Source organism: Tursiops truncatus, chromosome 6 (genome assembly GCF_011762595.2).
Source record: "Tursiops truncatus isolate mTurTru1 chromosome 6, mTurTru1.mat.Y, whole genome shotgun sequence".
Taxonomy (NCBI): Eukaryota; Metazoa; Chordata; class Mammalia; order Artiodactyla; family Delphinidae; genus Tursiops; species Tursiops truncatus.
This window is the reverse complement of record NC_047039.1, coordinates 35,195,510-35,217,937: the sequence shown is the minus strand read 5'-3', so window position 1 is coordinate 35,217,937 and position 22,428 is coordinate 35,195,510. Positions and strand designations below refer to the sequence as shown.

Sequence of the window (22,428 nt, the reverse complement as noted above, 5' to 3'; positions counted from 1 at the left end):
ACGGAAATTAGACTATAAAAATCAACACCTTGGGACTTCCCTGGTGGCGCAGTGGTTAAGAATCTGCCTGCCAATGCAGGGGAAACGGGTTCAACCCTGGTCCGGGAAGATCCCACAGGCCGCGGAGCAACTAAGCCCGTAGGCCACAACTACTGAGCCTGCGCTCTAGAGCCCACAAGCCACAACTACTGAGCCCGTGTGCCACAACTACTGAAAGCCAAGCACCTAGAGCCCATGCTCCACAACAAGAGAAGCCACGGCAATGAGAAGCCTGCACACTGCAAAAAAGAGAAGCTCCCGCTCGCTGCAACTAGAGAAAAGCCCGTGCGCAGCAACGAGGACCCAATGCAGCCAAAAATACACTTAATTAATTAATTTTTTAAAAACTCAACACCTTTAGCATACTGACATATGGGGAAATTCTCTGTTCCCTTTTCTGGGAAAAAAAGCTCTGTGTAGTAAATGAGAGTGCTTCTCCAATAAGCAACCGAGTTGCCAGGCCACAGGAATTCAGTTTACTCTTGTGTTCCATCCTATCACTCTCCACCCCCAAGAACTACTATCCTGGAACAGGTTCCAAGAGAATTCTTAGAATAGAAACAGACAAGAGCAAGAGATTCTAAAAATAATCCAGTAGAAACTCAAACATACATATCTCAAGTTCTTGAGTGGCAGGAAGCACCAGGTTATTCAATCTATACAACCAAATTTTAACACCGATTTTAACCTCACCTCATTCAAAGTAAATTAAAGATGTGATAGATTTTAACAGGGGTAAGAAATGCTACTACATTTTTAACCTCTTTAAAAACAAAATCAGCAAAATACCATATAAAGCTTCCTAGATTATCTAAAGTGCAAGAATGGTCTAAAATTACTTGTAATAGAAGGAAAGTAAACCAGCAGAATAAACCAATTTGATTAAACTACAAAGACTGTCTCTGTAAAGGGACACTTTTAGAAAATGTTTTATTAACTGTTATTTTTTTCAAGGACTTTTTGTAGATAAGATACCTCAGTGAAAGAGCTGCATTTTCAAGTGTTCCAGAATTTCAGAATGAACTGGACATGGTTAACAGCCACCTGCACTTCTATTAAAGTTTACATAAGCAAATACCACAAACTCATAAGAGAACCCTACCTAACGTTAGACATTAAAAAGGCATTAAAAAAAATATTGTTGGGGGACTTCCCTGGCAGTCCAGTGGTTAAGACTGCGCTTCCAATCTGGGGGTGCGGGTTCTATCTCTGGCTGGGGAACTAGGATCCCACATGCCACGCAGAGCGGCCAAAAAAAAAAAAAATTGTTGGGTAAAAATTTATCTACAAACCACGTAAACCCTAACAGAAAAACAAGGATACATCTGGTCATCCTGAGATGTTACAGAACACTTGTTGATAACATGCTGAGAACTGTGAAGACTTTGGTGAAAGCACCAAGGGCTTTATTTAAGATAGTAAGTATCACAAAGTGTCAGCATTGGAAGGTACCTCTGAAACCAGGAGGTTCATAGAGTATTTCATCCACTGCATCAAGAAATAATTATATTCCAGAAACAGCAAAATAAATGTCTTTTTTTTTTCAAACAGAATATAATTAACCCACACAACATGAATTACTTAATCAGCTAAGAGCTCAACTACTAAGAACAGAAACTAGTCTGCATCAAGAATGCTCACAGAGGGGACTTCCCTGGCGGTCCAGTGGTTTAGACTCCGTGCTTCCACTGCAGGGGGCACGGGTTCGATCCCTGGTCAGGGAACTAAGATCTCATATGCTGCATGGCGCAGCTCAAAAAAAAAAAAAAAAAGAATGCTCACAGAGATGCTGTTCACTCGGTCCTTAGGCCAATGGGGCCAGGTCTGTCTTAGTTAGACTGGCAAGGATGGGTAGGGGGTCCTTCATCTGTATCAAAGACTCATTCACTCATTCTCAATAGCCTGAAACCATTAAGTAATGACAATAATATAGCAACAAATGCATACTGTTTACCAAGTGCCAGACACCACTGAAGTGCTTTACGCATACAGAATTAAGTCATTACCTTACCGACAACACTCTGAAATACATCCTAATACTACTCCTATTTTACAGACAGGAAATTAAGACATACAAAGATTCACAGCTAGTTAAGTGGTAAGGTCAAGATTCAAACCCAGGCCATCTGGCTCCACAGTCTGTGTTCTCACCCGCTATGCTATGCTGCAAGCATATATATCAATTACAGATATACAACAGACTCCAACTCAGCTTCCTCTTCTTTAAGACGGCATAACTACTGTTGGCGTCACCTTCATAACTCATACCTGATGCAAAAGATCTGGTTCTGGGTCAGAATCTCACCTAGCTTCCCAGCCTTTCAGATACCCACAGGTGCTCCCTTGGTTGTCTATTGTAATGTTTTTTGGGTTTTGGGTTTTTTTAATACATTTATTTTATTTATTTATTGCTTGGCTGCGTTGGGTCTTCGTTGCTGTGAGCGGGCTTTCTCTAGTTGTGGCGAGCAGGGGCTACTCTTCGTTGTGGTTCACAGGCTTCTCATTGCAGTGGCTTCTCTTGTTGCGGGGCACGGGCTCTAGGCGCGTGGGCTTCAGTAGTTGTGGCACGCAGGCTCAGTAGCTGTGGCTTGCGGGCTCTAGAGCGCAGGCTCGGTAGTTGTGGCCCACGGGCTTAGCTGCTCCACGGCATGTGGGATCTTCCCGGCCCAGGGCTCGAACCCGTGTCCCCTGCATTAGCAGGCGGATTCCTAACCACAGCACCACCAGGGAAGCCCTGTTCTTGCTTTTTCTATTAAGAAAATACCCATCATTCTCAACCTTTTTCTGCAGAGGAAATTCATTTTCTCATTCCTGCAGAGAACACTGATTTGTATTAAGAACCTCAACAAATTTGGGAAGCCCAAAGCAGCCAACAAGAGGAAGTCTACATCCCCAACTCAGGAGAGAGTAAGGCAGCTACAGTGCCAAGGAGTGCCAGGGAACTCTAGTATGAGACCCAATTACACGCAACTAAACTTATTGTGCCCTGCGTGCCAGGAGCTGACCAAGCTGATACTTTTATTCTCCACAGCTGCTGAGGGCAAGGTCAGGCCTCTAGCAGTTGGTGGACAAGGTTAACTCCCCTACGCCCAGGCTTGGCTGACAATGTTATCTGCTATTCTGTACATATGATCTGCCCACAGAAAAGATGAGTGCTGATGAACCCTTGAACATTATAGGACATCAAAAATTATTTGGTATAGTCATATTTCTCTTTTAGGTTACCTAAGGTCAGGGGAGAAAAAGGATTTAACTGCCTATGGCTGCTTCCTTACATCTGTCCCACTCTTACACTGCTATTTCTTGGCTCTAAACCCTATCTTTAACCAAGACCCTAGTTCAGTAGCTATCTTATGATTCTTTGCCCTCCTATCCCTTAGAAGCCCCTCGTTGTTCATGACCAGTCTTAATCCCTTCTTCTAACAGCCCTTTCTCTCAAAAAAGGTAGGGAAGGGGGTTTCAGACTTCCAGTGGTTATGACTCCACGCTTCCAATGCAGGGGGAGTGAGTTTGATCCTTGGTCGGGGAACTAGGATCCCACATGCCTTGCAGCATGGCCAAAAAAAATCTTAAAAAAAAAAAAAGAAAAATTTTTTTTTAAAGGGAGGGGGCTTGGAGGGGGTACCTATACTATACGGCATTTCAGAAGACCTACAAGTTGTAATACTGTACTTTTTATTTAGATTGCAATCAAACAAGCACTCTCCAAATACCAAGATGTTACATTCATTAGAGGGTTACTACACCATAGACAAAGACTAGTAAAGGGTCTAGTTTTTTTTAATTTAAAAAAAAAAAAACTTACACTGGAACTAGATTAAAATAGAATTTCTATAAATCATCCACTTACCAGAATATATTAATGGCTTTCTTATAAATCCAGTAATAATTCTTGCTAAACACACTCACACACACTTTTTTTTCTTGCTCTACGTATATCAGATTCTGTTTACCTTCCTGTGTGTTATTCTCTGGTCTTGCTCCCCCAGAATTAGTACCCACCCACATATACAGTGACACATCCAGAGTTTGCTTTCTGCTTTCAGCCTCCATTTCTGAAACCTTCTAAGCTCCTCACAGGCTCTGGCAACAAGGAATTACTATATACCTATTATCTTTAATAACCTCTAATAAAATATAACCTGCAAAAATACTGAATCACTGTGCTGAATTTAACACAATATTGTAAAGCTACTATACTTCAATTAAAAAAAAAAGAAAAGGAATTACTAGATAACTATGCTATTATCTCCTGCCATGTTCTGATCCTGTGGTTGCACAGTGGGCCTAAGGAACCAATAGAATGGTGAAACAAGTAAAGGAGGAGCCCAGAAAAACTGCTGCTCCATTAAAACACCAGAATGTCAACCCAGGTTTGTCAGCTTACTTATTAGCTAAAAGTGCCTTTCTATCCATGTCCGGTTCTTAACAGTGATGGTATCTCCAGAAGCATCGGGAATTTCCCATCATCAAATAAACAAAGTTTAAGACTCTGGAATAGTGGATCACCAACCATCACCACCCCTCATTGCATAGTACAATCACTTGAGCAACTTCTAAAAAATGAAACCAGGTCCTATTAAAATCAGGCTGCTCAGAATAGGTAAAACCCAAACATCAGTATTCTTTTTTAAAAGTTCTCCAAGCAGTTTCTAAAAAGTTAAACAAAGACTTACCATATGACCAAGCAATTCCAATCCTAGGTACATACCCAAGAGAATTGAAAACATATATTCACCCAGAAATGTGCACGTGTGTTCATAAGCAGTATTAGTCATAACAGCCAGAAAGTAGAAACAACCCAATGATGAATGGATAAACAAAATGTGACATAACCACACAATAAAGTATTATCCATATTATTCAAGTACTGAAAGGAATAAAATTTCTGATAAAAACTACAACATGGATGAAACTTGAAAATGTTATGCTAAGTGAAAGAAGCCAGTCACAAAAGATCACATATGTATACTGTATTATTCCATTTATATGTAATTTCCAGAAGAGGCAAATCCATAGAGCCAGAAAGTAGATCAGTAGATGGGATCAGGAGAGAATGGATAGATGCTAATGGGAATGGGGGGCTTCTTTTTGGGGTGATGAAAATGTTCTAGAAATAGTGATGTTTGCACAACCTTGTGAATATACTAAAAACCACTGAATTGCATACTTTAAAAGGATGAATTTTATGGTATATAAATTATATATCTATTTTTAAAAGACAAAGCTCTCCACTTAAAAGCTTTTGCACAGCAAAGGAAACCATAAACAAGACGAAAAGACAACCCTCAGAATGGGAGAAAATATTTGCAAACGAATCAACAAACGATTAATCTCCAAAATATACAAGCAGCTCATACAGCTCAATATCAAAAAAACAAACAACCCAATCAAAAAATGGGCAGAAGACCTAAATAGACATTTCTCCAAAGAAGACATACAGATGGCCAAGAAACACATGAAAAGATGCTCAACATCACTAATTATTAGAGAAATGCAAATCAAAACTACAATGAGGTATCACCTCACAACGGTCAGAATGGCCATCACCAAAAAATCTACAAACAAATGCTGGAGAGGGTGTGGAGAAAAGGGAACCCTCATACACTGTTGGTGGGAATGTAAATTGATACGACCACTATGGAAAACAGTATGGAGGGTCCTTAAAAAACTAAAAACAGAACATATGACCCAACAATCCCGCTACTGGGCATATACCCAGAGCAAAAAAACACACGCACCCCAGATGTTCAGAGCAGCACTATTTACAACAGCCAGGACATGGAAGCAACCTAAATGTCCATCAACAGAGGAATGGATAAAGAAGATGTGGTACATATATACAATGGAATATTACTCAGCCATAGAAAGAAACGAAACTGGGTCATTTGTAGAGACCTGGATGGACCTAGAGAGTGTTATACAGAGTAAAGTAAGTCAGAAACAGAAAAGCAAATATCATATAATAACGCATGTATGTAGAATCTAGAAAAATGGTACAGATGAACCTGTTTGCAAAGCAGAAACAGAGACACAGACAAAGAGAACAAATGTATGGGGAACAAACGTATGGATACCAAGGGGGAAAGGGGTGGGGGGGGGAGGAATTGGGAGACTGGGATTGACACATATACATTACAGATACTATGTATAAAATAGACATCTAATGGGAACATACTGTATAGCACAGGGAACTCTACCTAATGTCCTGTGGTAACCTAAATGGGAGGGAAGTCCAAAAGGGAGGGGATATCTGTATGTGTATGGCTGATTCATTTTGTTGTGCAGTGGAGGCTAACACAACATTGTCAAGCAACCATACTCCAATAAAAATTAATTAAAAAACAAAAACAAAAAAACCCCACAAGCTCTCCATATTTCTAATGTGCAGCCAGGATGTCAAGCCACCACTCTGGAACAGCGGCCCTCAAAGTGTGGTGTCTGGACCAGCAGCATCAGCATCACCGGAGAACTTGTCACAAATGCAAATTCCAAGGTCATCCCAGACCTAGTGAATCAGAAATGTTTAAACAAGGCTTGATGAACAATAAAATTTGAGAATTGCTGCCCTCAAAGAAACTTAGATGAAAACTTTCATCCAACTGGTTCAAATGGAAAGGTGAGAAAGCTGCAAAAAGCATAATTTTGCTTTATTATTTTACTGTATGACTGTGTAACAGTCATACAAAGTTCCAAAAAACACTGAAAAGTGGGAAAAAATAAAACCACCACCTACAGTTCCACCACCCCAAAATAACTACTGTTAATAGTTTAGTGAATAGCCTTCCAGTGTTTTCACTTGTTTTGCATCATTGTAATCCACAAGAAATGACTATATTGTACTTTTATCACAGAACATTAACATATAAACTATTATGGAAAAGCAAGGTAGCATAATAATTAGCACCTCAATTACACTATTCAGCTGAGAAGTTGGATATATTATGGGAATATGAAAGAAAATTCTTTAGGGGCCAAAATGTTTTTGGCTCCAAGCTTTTTTGATATAATTGCCTTCTAAAATGCAATACTTCTCTTCCTTGGCAAATACAGTACAATAAACATGATTTAACTGTTTCTGATTCTACATCAGTTATTTTAGCCACATGATGGGTAATGGGAGGAATTAGTATGAACTATTCTAACTCCAGGACATACCTAGGAACTTACTTTCCTAAATAAATTCATTGTATCATCATCCTTCTTGTCCTTGGCCTCTTTCTCAAAAGTGGCAGCATTGACATATGTGCATGGCTTCTGGGCAGCATAGTATGGCCACATTCCAAAAATAATTTCTGAACCCAACGACAATACAATCTTTCAGGCTGTTTCCTTGTCATTTGTTTTAAAATCATCTGCATTGTTTTTAATCACTGATTCGCTGTCTTTGGGGGGGGGGGGGGGGGCCGGGGGGCAAGACGACTTTCCACCCAAGCCTTACACAGAGTAAACCCTCAATGCTTCTTGATTTTCCCCAGGTTGTTCTATGGTAGCTTGAATGATTAAGAGACAACCACTGATTCACTGATGTTAGCATGCATTATATCAAGCATCAAAAAAAAAAAAAAAACAGAAAAGAAAAGAGAGGGACTTCCCTGGTGGTCCAGTGGGTAAAACTCCATGCTCCCAATGCAGGGGGCCCGGGTTCAATCCCTGGTCGGGGAACTAGATCCTGCATGCATGCCACAACTAAGAGTAATAAATCGCCAACTGAATGTTCCCATCTCAAATTCTCCTATCCCTAACTTTAGTTTGACTTGGCTCTTCCACAACCATGTTCAGCTGCATTTATCCCCACCTATCCTCTCGCGAGAATCAAGTGAAGTCTCAGAGTCACTAGAACAGGATAGACGTAATGCCAATAGTCTTAGTCTGTGATGAAGACTGAGACATATTTTTGTAAATTTTTTGCCTTCACACCCTCACTCCCATTCTGCCACCACCCTCCAGCTCCACATCCATCAGAGCAAGATTAACTTCTTGCTAGTTGCTCCATCCCAAGGCCTTCATAGGGAAAGGGATAAGCAAGGAAGTCGCCTTCTCCCTTTGGGTTATTTATTTCCTCTTCCTGAGACCCAGTCAGAAAGGGGAAGGTGGGGCTTCCCTGGTGGCGCAGTGGTTGAGAATCCACCTGCCAATGCAGGGGACACAGGTCCAAGCCCTGGTCCAGGAAGATCCCACACGCTGCGGAGCAACTAAGTCTGTGCTCCCCAACTACTGAGCCTGCACTCTAGAGCCCATGATCCACAACTACTGAAGCCTGCATGCCTAGAGACTGTGCTCCGCAATGAGAAGCCACAGCAATGAGAAGCCTGCGCACTGCAACCAAGAGTAGCCCACGCTAGCCGCAACTAGAGAAAGCCCGTGTGCAGCAGTGAAGACCCAACACAGCCAAAAATAAATAAATAAAATAAATAAATTTATTTAAAAAAAAAAGAAAGAAAGAAAGGGGAAGGTGTCGAGCTATATAGGCTAATCTATCTTACCAATCTTGGGGATACAAGTTCAATAAGCCAAGTCTTTCTTTTAGTGAAGTCATATTGACCAGAACCAGTTACAAAGATCAAGAATCAAAGATTTTCAGGATTTCCCTGGTGGTCCAGTGATTAAGAATCCGCCTTCCAATGCAGGGGACATGGGTTTGATCCCTGGTCGGGGAACTAAGATCCCACATGCTGCGGGGCGACTAAGCCTGCACCACAACTACTGAGCCCAGGCGTGCCTCAATTGCAGAGCCCACGCACTCTGGAACCCACACACCACCACTACAGCGCCCACGCGCCGCAACGAAAGACCCCGCGTGCTGCAACGAAGACCCGACACAGCCAAAAATAAAATTTTAAAAAAATTAAAGAATCAAAGATTTTTGATTCTTGATACTCTAAGCTAAAACATTATCTTAAACTGTAATATCAGTTTAACTCTTGCTTCTTATTTTCAAGCACAGAAAAGCCGTAACAATACTCAACACAGGAAAATCTCCAAACTCCCCAAGATGTGAAAAGAACTTCAGGAAATAGCCCTATTCAACAACACTCAAAATGTTACCTAGTTCAACTCCTAATCACTTAAAAGTTTTAATCCATTATCTCACATTAATTTATTGTTTTGGTTTTGGGGCAAAGCGGCATCTCTGCTAACCCCTCTCACATAGTAATCACTTTTACTGCCAAAAGTGATTAAATCCCAACTATACTTTCACAACAGACAAAACTTTACAAATCTTCAATTCTTTTTATTTTTTTAATTGAAGCTTAGTTGATTTACAATATTACATTACAAATCTTCAATTCTTACTGAAGACATAAAATATTTCAAGTACTCTCATTTTTCACATCTCTGCACAAATCATTTAAACATTTGGCACTCAATTGTTACAAATACACAAATATTTCACAATTGATGTAAAAGGTTCAGTATATCCATTACTAAGCTATTTGAAAACAGCTATATCATAAGCCAAAAATATAAACACTGATTTTTTAAGTACTTCACACCCACAGCTTTTCATTACAGTTCTTCAGCTTTCCTCATATATTCAAGATATAAAGTCTTGAACTGCTTGGCTTTTTTTTTTTTTTTTTACAGCATATTTGTTTTATTCTAATGGCATCCTTATTATTGTTTCACTCATGCCAAAAGCAACTTTTTAAAAAATGTCAGTTACCTGAAGAATGTATCCATCAAAACATAGTCACACAATCCATTTAAATGTTACCACACCTGTCACTTATGCACCAGGCTCAGTTTTCATTCAAACCAAATACAAAATTCCTTAATAAGGAACTCTCCTACGACTACATTGAGAAAATATTCCATACCCTTTTCCTTCTCACAAGGATGTGCATCAAAACCTGTTCAACTATTCTATACATCCAGATTAATTTCAAAAACAATGGCTTAGAAAAATTACCTTCCATGTACTCTTGGAAACTGCATGTAATTGTAAGCAATGACTACATAAACTATATTTCTCAAAAAGAATACACTCACTGCCTCCATTTCCTCACTAAACAACTCCTAACTTTCAGTCTGCTTTCCACGACCCTACCACTGCAACAGAAGGAAAGATACTATTTCCCCAGGTCACCACTGACCTCCACATAATTGTCGAATCTTTCTTGTTCTCATTCTTTCACCTGTCTCTGGCATACAACACATTGTATAACTTTTTCCCTTGGTTTTTAAGACACTACACCATCTTAGTTCTTTTGTTCTCAAATCCTAAGCGGCATCCCATCTTTCTCCCACCCCTGAAACAACAAAATTGTTCAATTCTTAAGCACGTTCTCTCTTCTCACAGAAATTTTATACCCTACTGGCATCAATAATTACCTCCAACTTCAAAGCAAAAGCTAAAGACTATGTCTCTCCAGAGATTCAGCCTCCAGGTAACTGCCTATTAGATCGCTACACCTATAATGGAATTCATCCAAAACTGCCTCATTTGAAGATTTCCAAAATTTTCCAAGTAACCAACAGCATTTTTCAAGTGTTCCAGGAGCTCAAAACCTTTAAGCCATTCTTTTAGTGCACCATTTCTTCCTATACCCATATTCAAGTAATAAAGGATTTAAGGCCTTAAATCTATGCCTTCCTTTACATTCTCTCTGCCATCAACTTTCTACAGGTACCTGAATTAAGGGTCACTGTACTTAAAGCCTCAAAGGTTCTAAGAATTTCTAAGGTATCTGTATCAACCAGAATATCAATAATTGTCTCTTCTCTACTTCACTGAAATGTCACACCCTTATTTATCTGTCTGAACTATCTTAATTATGAAACTGATGTCAAAGTGGAATGTTTAATCTTTTAGAATACTGCTTAATGCTAACTGTTAAACTCCATCAACTTCTGTTCACAAACCACCAACCATCACAAATACAAGGTCTTTATTCCTTTCTGATCCCTACACTTGTCATGTTCCCAAATTGCACCTGTTTTTTTGTTTTGTTTTGTTTTTTGCCTCCAACCTCCACAGACATGTTTTCTCAACAGCATACTGAACATAACACCCATTTTCTCATTTTCTGTCCTTCAATGTAGACAGCAATTACTCTTTATTTGACATCCATAATAACTCCATGGTGTTTTAGGGTCACTTAACGATATACTAAACAGCCCTACTTAATAGCAGCTTGAGTTCTTAAGTGTAATTTTGTAGGCTTCCTGTCACTCTTCTTAGGGTGTGCTGGTGTGCTATCAATTGCCACTTCTCAGTGTTGTGTGCCTGACCTTCCTCACAGGATGCACCTAAATTGGCAGAGGGCTTAGAGGCCAGCTCACCACGCTGATTAGAACAGCGAGTAAAATCAGAATGAAAAACTAAAGCAAAGGGAGGTGTGCTGTTTTTGTTTCTTAAACCACAGAAAGCAAGTCCAACCAAACCAGTGACTAAACCCTAACATATAAAACAGATAAAAATGAAATTAAGTCCAGTGGAACCAGGCACAGGAGTTCAACAGCCCCACTTGCATATCCATCCCTCATTCCCCATCCAGTACAAAACCCCAGCCTTATGTACCACAAATGTGGACACTATTTGACTTACCAGCTAGCACTTGGCTATATTCACAATAGCAGTACTTCACATAAGTAAAGTAGTACAGTATTGTGATTAGGAGCACAGGCTTGGAAGTCGCAAAAATTACTAGATTAAGCAACCTTGACCACTTTACTCTTTCTGAAGTCTGTGAGGAGCACCAAAGAAGATAATGTACCTCAGATGCTTAGCCTAGATCCTAATCGCTACCATAAATGGTAGCAACTATCGGATTAATGTACACTGACCACTTTCTTTTCTGTTGATTCTATTTCAAAATACTGTCAATTTATTCAAACAATTCAAATAACTTTACTGTGGTATAATGAGTAGTTCACCCTTCTTAAGTGTACAATTCAATGATTTTTAGAATTTACGAAGCTGTACGACTATCACCACGGCCAACTCTCACTCCAACACCCATTTTCTCATTTTCTGTCCTTCAATGTAAACAGCAATTACTCTTTACTTGACATCCATAATAACTCCATGGTGTTTTAGGGTCACTTAACGATATACTAAACAGCCCTACTTAATAGCAGCTTGAGTTCTTAGTGTAATTTTATAGGCTTCCTGGTCATTTCTTTGTCCTACAGATGGCTAGACCGTCAGAGTATATAAATTGGTTCATGGTAAGCTAGTTACATCCCATTACAGCTAGGATCTTTTGATAAAGTGAGATAAGCATTAGAACAATTAAACAGCTCAAACTGCCTTTAAAAAAATGAAAGTTCTTCTGTGATAATAAAATAGTAAATGGTCTACTTTAGCTAACAAGGATTTTATTCCTGTTACCAACACCTGGATTGTTCTGTAATATACAGGGGTATTTTTTCCACCATTACCTTAGCACACCCAGTCACAAGGAATTAAAAAGGTACTAAATAGGGACTTCCCTGGTGGCGCAGTGGTTAGGAATCTGCCTGCCAATGCAGGGAACGTGGGTTCGAGCCCTGGTCCGGGAAGATCCCACATGCCGCAGAACAACTAAGCCCATGTGCCACAACTACTGAGCCTGCGCTTTAGAGCCCGCAAGCCACAACTACTGAAGCCTACACACCTAGAGCCCCGTGCTCTACAAGAGAAGCCACCGCAATGAGAAGCCTGCGCACCACAACAAAGAGTAGCCCCAGCTCGCCACAACTAGAGAAAGCCCGCGTGCAGCAACGAAGACCCAACGCAGCCAAAAATAAATATATAAATTTATTTTTTTAAAAAAAAAGGTACTAAATAAGCTAAGAATTTTTTTAAGAAGCCATCTGATCTTCAGCAATTCAAAGAAGTATTTCACCAAGTAACTGATATTATACCAGGAAATTTCTCATCAAAATAAAATGAGATCTTGATTGGAGGGGAAAAATTGAGACATTCATTAAGTTACAATAAAAAACTGCCCCAGGGCTTCCCTGGTGGCGCAGTGGTTGAGAGTCCGCCTGCCGATGCAGGGGACGCGGGTTCGTGCCCCGGTCCGGGAGGATCCCACGTGCCGCGGAGCGGCTGGGCCCGTGAGCCATGGCCGCTGAGCCTGCGCGTCCGGAGCCTGTGCTCCGCAATGGGAGAGGCCACAGCAGTGAGAGGCCCGCATACTAAAAAAAAAAAAAAAAAAAAAAAACTGCCCCAAAGAAAATGTTTAATGTGACTAAATTACATTAAGAATAACTTTGTTTCTCTTTTACTAGTTGCCACAAATAAACTACTAAGTCAAGGCCAAACAAAAGATAACAATAATATGGTAATCCAAATAACAGCAAATTCCAATAAAACTTAATTTTGAACGTTCAAAATGTTTTAACATTCCAAGTGTTTTAACAAAAGAAACAATTATAACTTCAGGAATATGCCCATAATTGATCCTACAGGAATAACCCAGGAAAAGTAAGGCTCAGACTCCCAATACCTCAAGGAAGACTTGCCCAGTACCTGGAATCAACTGGCAGTGCTTTCCTCTGTCACTCCCAACAGCATCCTCATTCCTAACTGCACTGTCTTCCCACTAGAATTAAGCACCTAGAGAACAGGGACAGTGCATTATTCATCTGTATCCCTAGCACCTAACAGTTGCTAACAAGTAGCAACAATAAATCTTTGTTCAAGTAAACACCTGTATAGTAGCATATATCATTAACAACAACAAAAAACTGTCATTCAGGTCTAATTTGGATTAACCTACATTCTGAGCATTTCAGAGAAATAAAATATCATGAGAATATACTATCTAAAAAAGTTTTTATAAATGTAATAGCTTAGCTTCATTCCCACATCAAAAAGGAACTTTCATCAGTGTTTCAAAACTTGGGGTGGGCAAAGGAGTAATAGGACACTTTCAGTCTTCCAATGGCCCAAGAAAATTACACTTATCCTACAATAAAGTGCAATTTACTTAACATTTGCAAGAATTATCTTAACTAAGTAACAGCAGTAGTTACCTCTTGCTTATCAGATCATCTGACTGGCAGTTACATCTGATAAATAATTGAGAAAATAATCAGTTAAGAAATGGATTATCAGGACTTCCCTGGTGGTCCAGTGGGTAAGACTCTGTGCTCCCAATACAGGGGGCCTGGGTTCAATCCCTGGTCAGGGAACTAGATCCCGCATGCATGCTGCAACGAAGATCCCGCAGCTAAGACCTGGTGCAGCCAAAATAAATAAGTACTAAAAATACTAGCCTAAGCTTTAAAAAAAAAAAGAAAGAAAGAAATGGATTATCATTCAGTAGTGTACTTCAGTGACAATACCTAAATAGGGTAAATCAGAAACCCTGATTGAATAGGGAGTTTATAAAAGACATTTTCTGAACAACTGGGAAAATCTGAATGTGGATTTATATCAGATTTTTACTGACATTATACATTATATTTTAAATAATTATTCACTTTCCTAGGTGTAATAATGTTATTGTGGCTGTTTGTAAGAGAAGCTTTTTGTTGTAAAGAGACACTTGCTAAGGAAATATTTAGGCATAAATGTCAAGATGTTTGCATTTTACTTTCAAATCATTTAGCCACAGAAGATAATGTGTGGAGTATATACAGAAAAAAGTCAATGTAGGGCTTCCCTGGTGGCGCAGTGGTTGAGAGTCCGCCTGCCGATGCAGGGGACACAGGTTCGTGCCCCGGTCTGGGAAGATTCCACATGCCGCAGAGCAGCTGGGCCCGTGAGCCACAGTCGCTGAGCCCACGCGTCCGGAGCCTGTGCTCCGCAACGAGAGAGACCACAACAGTGAGAGGCCCGCGTACAGCAAAAAAAAAAAAAAAAAAGTCAATGTGGCAAAATATTAAGTAGTAACTCTACTTAAAAGGTACACATTATACTCTTTCAGATTTTATAGATTTGAAAAAACTTTTTAATTGGAGGAAAGCAAACAGAAAAAAGAATTAAAACTGCAAAAGGACAGAGAAACAATAAACACCAGGCAAGCATAAGACCGTATGGCAGGACTTCCCTGGTGGCGCAGTGGTTAAGAATCCACCTGCCAGTGCAGGGGACACAGGTTCAATCCCTGCTCCGGGAAGATCCCACATGCTGGGCAGCAACTAAGCCCCTGTGCCACAACTACTCAGCCTGTGCTCTAGAGACCGTGAACCACAACTACGGAGCCCACATGCCACAATTACTGAAGTCCACACACCTAGAGCCTGTGCTCCGCAACAAGAGAAACCACCGCAATGAGAAGCCCGCACACTGCAATGAGGAGTAACCCCCAGCTCACCGCAACTAGAGAAAGCCCGCATGCAGCAACAAAGACCCAATGCAGCCAAAAATAAATAATTTTTTTTAAAAAAGGTATGGCAGAAATATATCCAAAACATCCATAATTACCATAAACATGAATGGTCTCCATGCTCCAGTTAAAAGAGCAGTTGGCAGCCTGTATTAAAAAGCAAAATCCAGCCGTGTGGTGTTCATAAAAGATCTACCTAAAACATCCCACTAGAATTGGCTAAAACTAAAAATTAAATCACTACCAAATGTTAGCAAGGATGTGGAGCTCTTACCCATTCGGTCTTGAGAATTAAGTTCTAATGTCTATAGTATCCATTCTATGTACGAATTAAATTCTTCTGTAGGTGTCTAGAATGATACTAGCTATGGAACATCCTCAAGAGAATTGAGAAAATAGTCACTCAACTTTCTGTGTTCTGTGGTTCAAATGTGGTGCCTAATTAAGAACGACTGTACAATACTATGGAAAATAGTTTGGGATTACCTGGTGAAGTTACACACACCCCACACACAACCCAAAAATTCCACTCTCAGTTATACATAGTCTCAGCAAATCAGTTTACTGTACTTGTTTTGAGGTGGCGTGCAAATGTTCACAAGGGGAACGAGTATAATTTGTAATTGCAAAAAACCGGAAATGAAACGAACATCCATCACAATAGAATAAGATGTGGCATATCCTTACAATGGAATACCACACTACTGAAAATGATGGAGAGTTGTAAGAATCAATGTGGATGAATCTAAAACATATAAAAGAAGTATCAGAAAATCATACAATCCCATTTAGATCAAGATTGAAAACGGGAAATACTAAACTATATATTGTTTATGGATACATACCAAGTAAACATTATTTTAAAAAATAATAAGGTCAAAATATAGGGTAATGATAACCCCTGGGAAAGAGAAAAAGTAACATCTAGGAGATGGGGATTTTAGGTAGCATTAATGTTCCATTTTTGGTCATTTAACTAGTTTTTGAAAACTCTACATGTGTTTTTCTACCTCATATACCTCCTTTGGTGTGTATTCTATATTTTTCAATAAAAAATCAGTAAGTATGCAAAGTACAATCTCATTTTTTAAAAGGTATATACTTCACGTAGGGAAAAAAAGGATTTATACTAAAATGTTAAAACCATTTTAAGTCTTTTTTTTTCAAATTTTCTAAAACGTATTTTCTTATGTAAAATAGTGCCAGCCAGCCTGACTCAAAAACCAACTTTAAAATGGAAATTTGTAAATTAACTTGAAAAAAGAGAGGGAGAGGAACTGGTTTGGTATAGAAAACAACTTAAAGTGAGGCTTGTCAATCAATCCTAAAGCCAGTCACTTGTTTCCCAGACCCTACTTCAGTTAAACTTGTATTTTTTAAGCCTACTTATTCCCTTGCTTATGATCTGACAAACATTATATTATTATCAAATGAAAAATCCCACCCTTCAAAGAGCACACATTCCAGCTGCATAGACATGCACAATACAGGTAGCACTATACACCTTCCCCAAGCCCATGAGATTGCAAAGATATTTCAGGTTTTCATCTGCTCGCTTGGGAAGCAGCATGTTATGGTGGCAAAGAAAGTCAGAAGGAATACAACCTCCTCACTTGAGACTTGAGTGTTTTTGTAGGGGGGTGAAGGAACAGAAGAAGGCAACAAAAAAAAGAGAGAGAGAGAGAGAGAGAGAAAAAAAACAAGGGAAAGAGAGGAATAAGAGGAAAACAGAAAGGAGGATGGGAATGGAAAGAATTAAAGAAGGCACAGAGAGAAAGACATTAATAAAGAGAAGCAACTCTGAGCTTCCAAAAGTCTTCATAGGTATATCTAGGACTGATTTGATGAGAAGATTAAGACAGGTAAAAATTTTTGAGTAAATATTAAAGCACTGAAGTATTTTGGGGGGAATTCCCTGGCAGTCCAGTGGTTAGGATTTCACACTTCCACTGCAGAAGGCACATGTTCGATCCCCGATCGGGGAACTAAGATCCCACAGGCTGTGACACGGCCAAATAAAGTATTACTGGCTTGTGTATGTACAACATAACTTTAAATGAGTAAGTTCCTATGTGACATCTTACTTAAAAAGTTAATTATAACACAAGAAACAAAGTTACAGCAACAGGTCTAAATCCAAATGAAATTCTCTAGTCTACAAATCCTTGAAAATATTCTCATTAATGAAATTTCTGACCTAATCAAATATACGTTCTTTTATTTTTAGAGTTCCAAACGAAGAAAAACAAGCAATACATTCCTAACAATCTTTAAAAGTAGAGCATTGCCTAGTCTAAAATGAAACACCTATTCCTTAGTCCAAGCCCTGTTTCATAAATTAATTCCAAATAGTTAACTGGGTTCCAATTTAATTGAGCTCATAACTCCAGTATGAAAATGAGTTTTCTGAAAATTGAAACTCACTGTAGTATACATGCCATGTCAGCCAGAAATTCACGAACCTGTTCTTCAATACCTAGGCCAAGAATTTTCACAACTAAAATAATGGGACTTCCCTGGTGGTGCAGTGGTTAAGAATCCGCCTGCCAATGCAGGGGACACAGGTTCGAGCCCTAGTCCGGGAAGATCCCACATGCCGCGAAGCAACTAAGCCTGTGTGCCACAACTACTGAGCCTGCACTCTAGAGCCCGCGAGCCACAACTACTGAGCCCACTCGCCTAGAGCCCGTGCTCTGCAACAAGAGAAGCCACCACAATAAGAAGCCTGCTCACCGCAACAAAGAGTAGCCCCTGCTCACCACAACTAGAGAAAGCCCGCTGCAGCAACGAAGACCCAACGCAGACAAAAATAAATAAATATTTTTTTAAAAAAAACTAAACTTTCTTTAAAAAGCACAGGAGGCACATCTTTGAAAGAAACACTGTCAAGAAAACAAACAAACAAACAAAAGGTAGGAGGGGGACTTCCCTGGCGGTCCAGTGGTTAAGACTCTGCGCTTCCACTGCAGGGGGCGCAGGTTTGATCCCTGGTGTGGGAACTAAGATCCCACATACTGCGCGACATGGCCAAAAAATAAAATAAATTTAAAAACAAAAGAATAGGAAATTTCAGCATACAAAGTTTGCATTATAATTGTCAAAACAAACCCAACTAATTTGGTCTTTGGACTTAAAAAAGAAAAAGGACTCCATCCCTAAACACTTATTTGATAGTTGGATCAAAAATATTTCAAAACCTACCACAGGCTTCCAAGTGATATTTCCTGTCTTTGCCTTACTTCAAGTTGTATCTCCACTCTCCTTTTGGGGGAAAAAAAGAGAAAACAGCTGCTTCTAAGCTCTATCAGAGATCCACCATCTCACCAGTCAACACCACCAGTGCCACACTATTTAGCTTTTAAAGGACACTCCATATACTCAAATTAACAACTAAGAGCTAACTGATAATTGCTGACTTACCGGTTGCCTCACAAGATAGATTTGTTTAAAAGCAAAGGAACTTCACAGTCTGTGAATTCATGCAGACCATTTCTTTTGAGCAGGCATTAATCCTTTATAATACACTTACCCCCCCACCAAAAAAAGTGTCTTATAACAACAACAACAAAATCTTAACAGTTAAGTTGTCATTAAAAAAAAAAAAGGACTGAGGAATCAACACTTCAAAAGTAAAGGCTTCACTTCAGACCAGATCAAACCTTCAAGACTGATTTATACTCTCTATGTGTAGTTTATACTCAAGAGAGTAGAGAGAGCAACCAGTTCCCATCAAAACACAGATACTGAAATAAACCCATTCTCCTCCATGTTCTCCTACCATTTCTCACCAAACAATAAAAGTCACTCAGGCTAATACCAAGAGACACTCCTAGTGAGCACGGCACAGGCTGCACCAGTTAACAAGGAAAGGGAAGCAGAGGTGTTAACTGTTGTTTCAGCCTGGTTCTAAAGGCAGCTCCATGTGACTACTGCTGGTCCCTCCCACATTTAAAGAGAGAGGCCAGAGGAAACCAGAGCAGCAGGAAATAGGCAGGAGGGGCAACTACCACAACCCTTTCCCATGGCCTCATTCCCATGGCACCACTTCCAGTCATATTTCAATCACAACAAAAACCTGCCTTCTCTCAATCGTTTTAATTATCTAAGGTCAGAAACAACAAGGAAGCAGGTGGAGAAAATCAGAGCTGTGGGAAACAAGAGGACAGGGGCGGGGGAAAAATCTCACCACACATGTGAACTAGCCTTAAGGAGGAAAAACCAGGAGGAACACATTGCAAGCGAGCAGAAACGTAGTGTGGGGAGAACTAATCACTTCTGCCTAATGATAAGTGAAGGCTCCACAGCAATGGGAGGATAGCCCTAACCAAGGGGCTCTGCAGGTAGGTAAGAGACGCTGGTGCACTGGAAGACCCTACCATCTCCGGAGAGTGGAATTTATTCCCTTTCCTGAGACAGACACCACCCGAGTCACCCAATCCCCAGGATATAGGAGAGCTTAGGTATTATGTTCACCTTCCTTCCACTTTTGTTAGACAAACTGACACTAAAAATTACGAATGTACAATTCATGGTGAAAAGTGAGGAACACACTAACTACTGACATACCCCTTGGTTTAAAAAATTACTATCATAATCGAAGAGAAAATATAAAATAACTGGGTTCACCCAAAAAGTGAATTATATGCCCTTCAAATAAAAGATGATCTTTGGATATCTTATGGAGACCTCAGCTCTCAATTGTTAGGGCACAGAAGAGCAGAAGAAAGTAAGCCTAAATACTGGTGGAGACACCTCGGATACAAGTAGAAACAATCTCCAACAGAGGTGGAAGTAAACTGCAGGGCTATGTCAAACAGGAAATAACAGGAATAATGATGGAATCAACTCCTAGAGAGAACAAGGATAAACGAAGACCAGAGTGGTGAGTTTAGTGATGGCACCTGAAATGCCTGGACAACTAATTAGATTGAAAATCCAGGGGAAAAGGTGGGAAAGCAGAGTGGGAAAGCGATTCCACGGCAAAGAAAACTGAGATGCAATGCACCAATTAAAAAATAACATTTGGAATAATGTTATAAAAGAGAGCGCTTTAATTACAAAGCCCCTCTCAAACCTACGCTAAAGAACAACTGTGACACAGCCAGACTACAGAAACTAGGACTGAGGAGGAAAACTGAGTCCCAAGTGTCCGACACCAAAGCCTTCCAGAATGAGGAGAAACAGAACTGAACTTTGCCTCCGGGTAGCCGGGAAAGGCTAGAGAGTGTAGAAGTTGGGCTCTGAGATGTCCAGTCCCAGGACTAGAGACAGGCGTGAAAGCGGAAAGGTGGTCAGCGACAGCGTGGCGCGGGAGCGCGAGCGGACAGGCAGGGAGGGACAACGGTGGGAGAGAAAACCACACCCTCCAGGGCAGAAACCCGACGGGGGGGAGGGGTAGGCGCCCCCTGGGGCTGGGTGGAGCCGGGCCGCCAAGGATCCGGGTAGGCAGGAAGGAGCACAGGACAACCCGCGGGGGAGAGGAAGGACAGCACCCAGGCCTGGGCAAACTGAGGACGCACGAAGCCGGCGAGGGAAGCTCGGCCAGACCTCACGGTGGGCGCTGGGGCAGTATGAAGGAGTCTGGAGGAAAGAAGAGCTGAACCCAGGACTACGAAGCGCAAGCTGCAGCGCTCAGCGACCTGGAACGGGAAAGGAGAGAGAGAGGGTGGCAATTACCGCAGCTGCTCTCGCTGGACTCGGGACCCACCGCCGCCGCCGCCGCCGTTCGTTACCTGCCAATGTGCCTCTTACAAAGCGGCGGCGGCGGCAGAGGCGGTCCGACCTGTCACGTGACCTCTACGTCACGCGCGAAGGAGGGGCCGCTGCACTTAGCTCGCTGCGGCGGCTCATCAGCCCGCCCACAGAGCGCGTCGCTTCCTTTAGCCGCCCCCGACGCCCACCAGGCGAGGCCAACAGCTCCGAGGTGGGGCGGGGAGGTACGCGGATGGAGCCAACAAGGGAGATTTCACGGAGTTTCTCATACTCGGAGTTATCAGGGACGTACTACCCACAGCATCCAGGATGCCCACAAGAGCAGCGTTGTCGCTCTGTGATGACCTCTCAAGGCACCGCAGGTCACTCCCCTGCGGCCGCTTTCCCCCCGTCACGTGATATAGTTCAACCACTCAAGACGACCCTAGCCTCCCAAACGTTGTGCGAGGGGGCCACGACTCCCAACCTGCTGCACAGCAAAGGCACCCACCACCACATCCTTTCCCTCCCGTGTTCGTAGATGGTGCGCCTGTGACTTCGGACCGACGGAAGGCCGAGACGGAAAGTGGACAGGGTTAGCATCTGAGACTAATAACCGTGGACACCGCCAGGTGGCTGAGCGTGGTTCCTACTGGGAGATGTAGTCCCGGCGGGGGCGTGGGGTTCCGCTACCACGTTGCCGGGCCCACGCTCCGCCCCGCCCTCCTGCGCGGGAAAATGCCAACGGCCCGCGAAGGTTGCCGCGGCACCCACCTGGCTTCAAGCAGCACCTCCACTGGGCGGGAGGAGCCTCGCAGCGTCGGCCCTGTTGAATGTGGGCTCGAATTCTGCACCCCCAAGCCCCTTATGCCTGAAAACACATTTATTGAAAGCCCACTCGTTGTCGGTCGTTTATACAACCACTGTTATTAAATCACAGAATCAACTCTTTGAGGAAGGGATTGTCCCGGTTTTAAGCGTAGGGAAATCATTCGGTTTGCTGGCTGAAGAGACCCAAACCAGGTTTTCTATCTCCAAACAATGAATAACCCGCCTTGCAAAATGACCTCACCTGTTTTAACTCCAGGAATTAGGCATAAAACGAAGATAATGGTTTATAATTGTAGCATAGTATTTTAGAGTTTAAAGTATTTTCTCATTTACTGGCCTATTTGATCCTCAAAGGCAGTATCTGAGACTGGTTAGACACACGAACTTTGGAGTCCACCAGGCCTTACCTCAATTCGAGCTTTTCTTTGTGATAACACCACTTCACCTGCTTGTGAAATTAAATGAGATTACGTGAACTACCACTTTGGCACAGAATAAACCTTCAGTAAGTATTAGTAATTATTTTCACACCCTGTATGCATCCTTTGGGCACAACATGTCTAAGTAAAGGTGAGAAGGGAGTTAGCATATAGTGAGTGAT

The 22,428-nt window shown here is 41.4% G+C and overlaps 1 protein-coding gene across 2 annotated transcripts in view; it reads right to left on the bottom strand.

The window, feature by feature from the left end:
* The window catches only part of UBAP2 (ubiquitin associated protein 2), a 121,126-nt gene extending 100,021 nt beyond the window's left edge, over positions 1–21,105 (bottom strand). The window contains exons 1-2 of one of the 2 annotated variants that reach the window (XM_033857958.2): positions 20,982–21,031; positions 13,502–13,588 (exon numbers count right to left, since the gene is read on the bottom strand). The gene's annotated coding sequence lies outside the window, so the exon portion shown is untranslated. Of the gene's footprint in view, positions 1–13,501; positions 13,589–20,981 lie in introns of both variants that reach the window. The other variant, XM_033857957.2, reaches the window with a different exon arrangement.
* Positions 21,106–22,428: the final 1,323 nt, after the last annotated feature.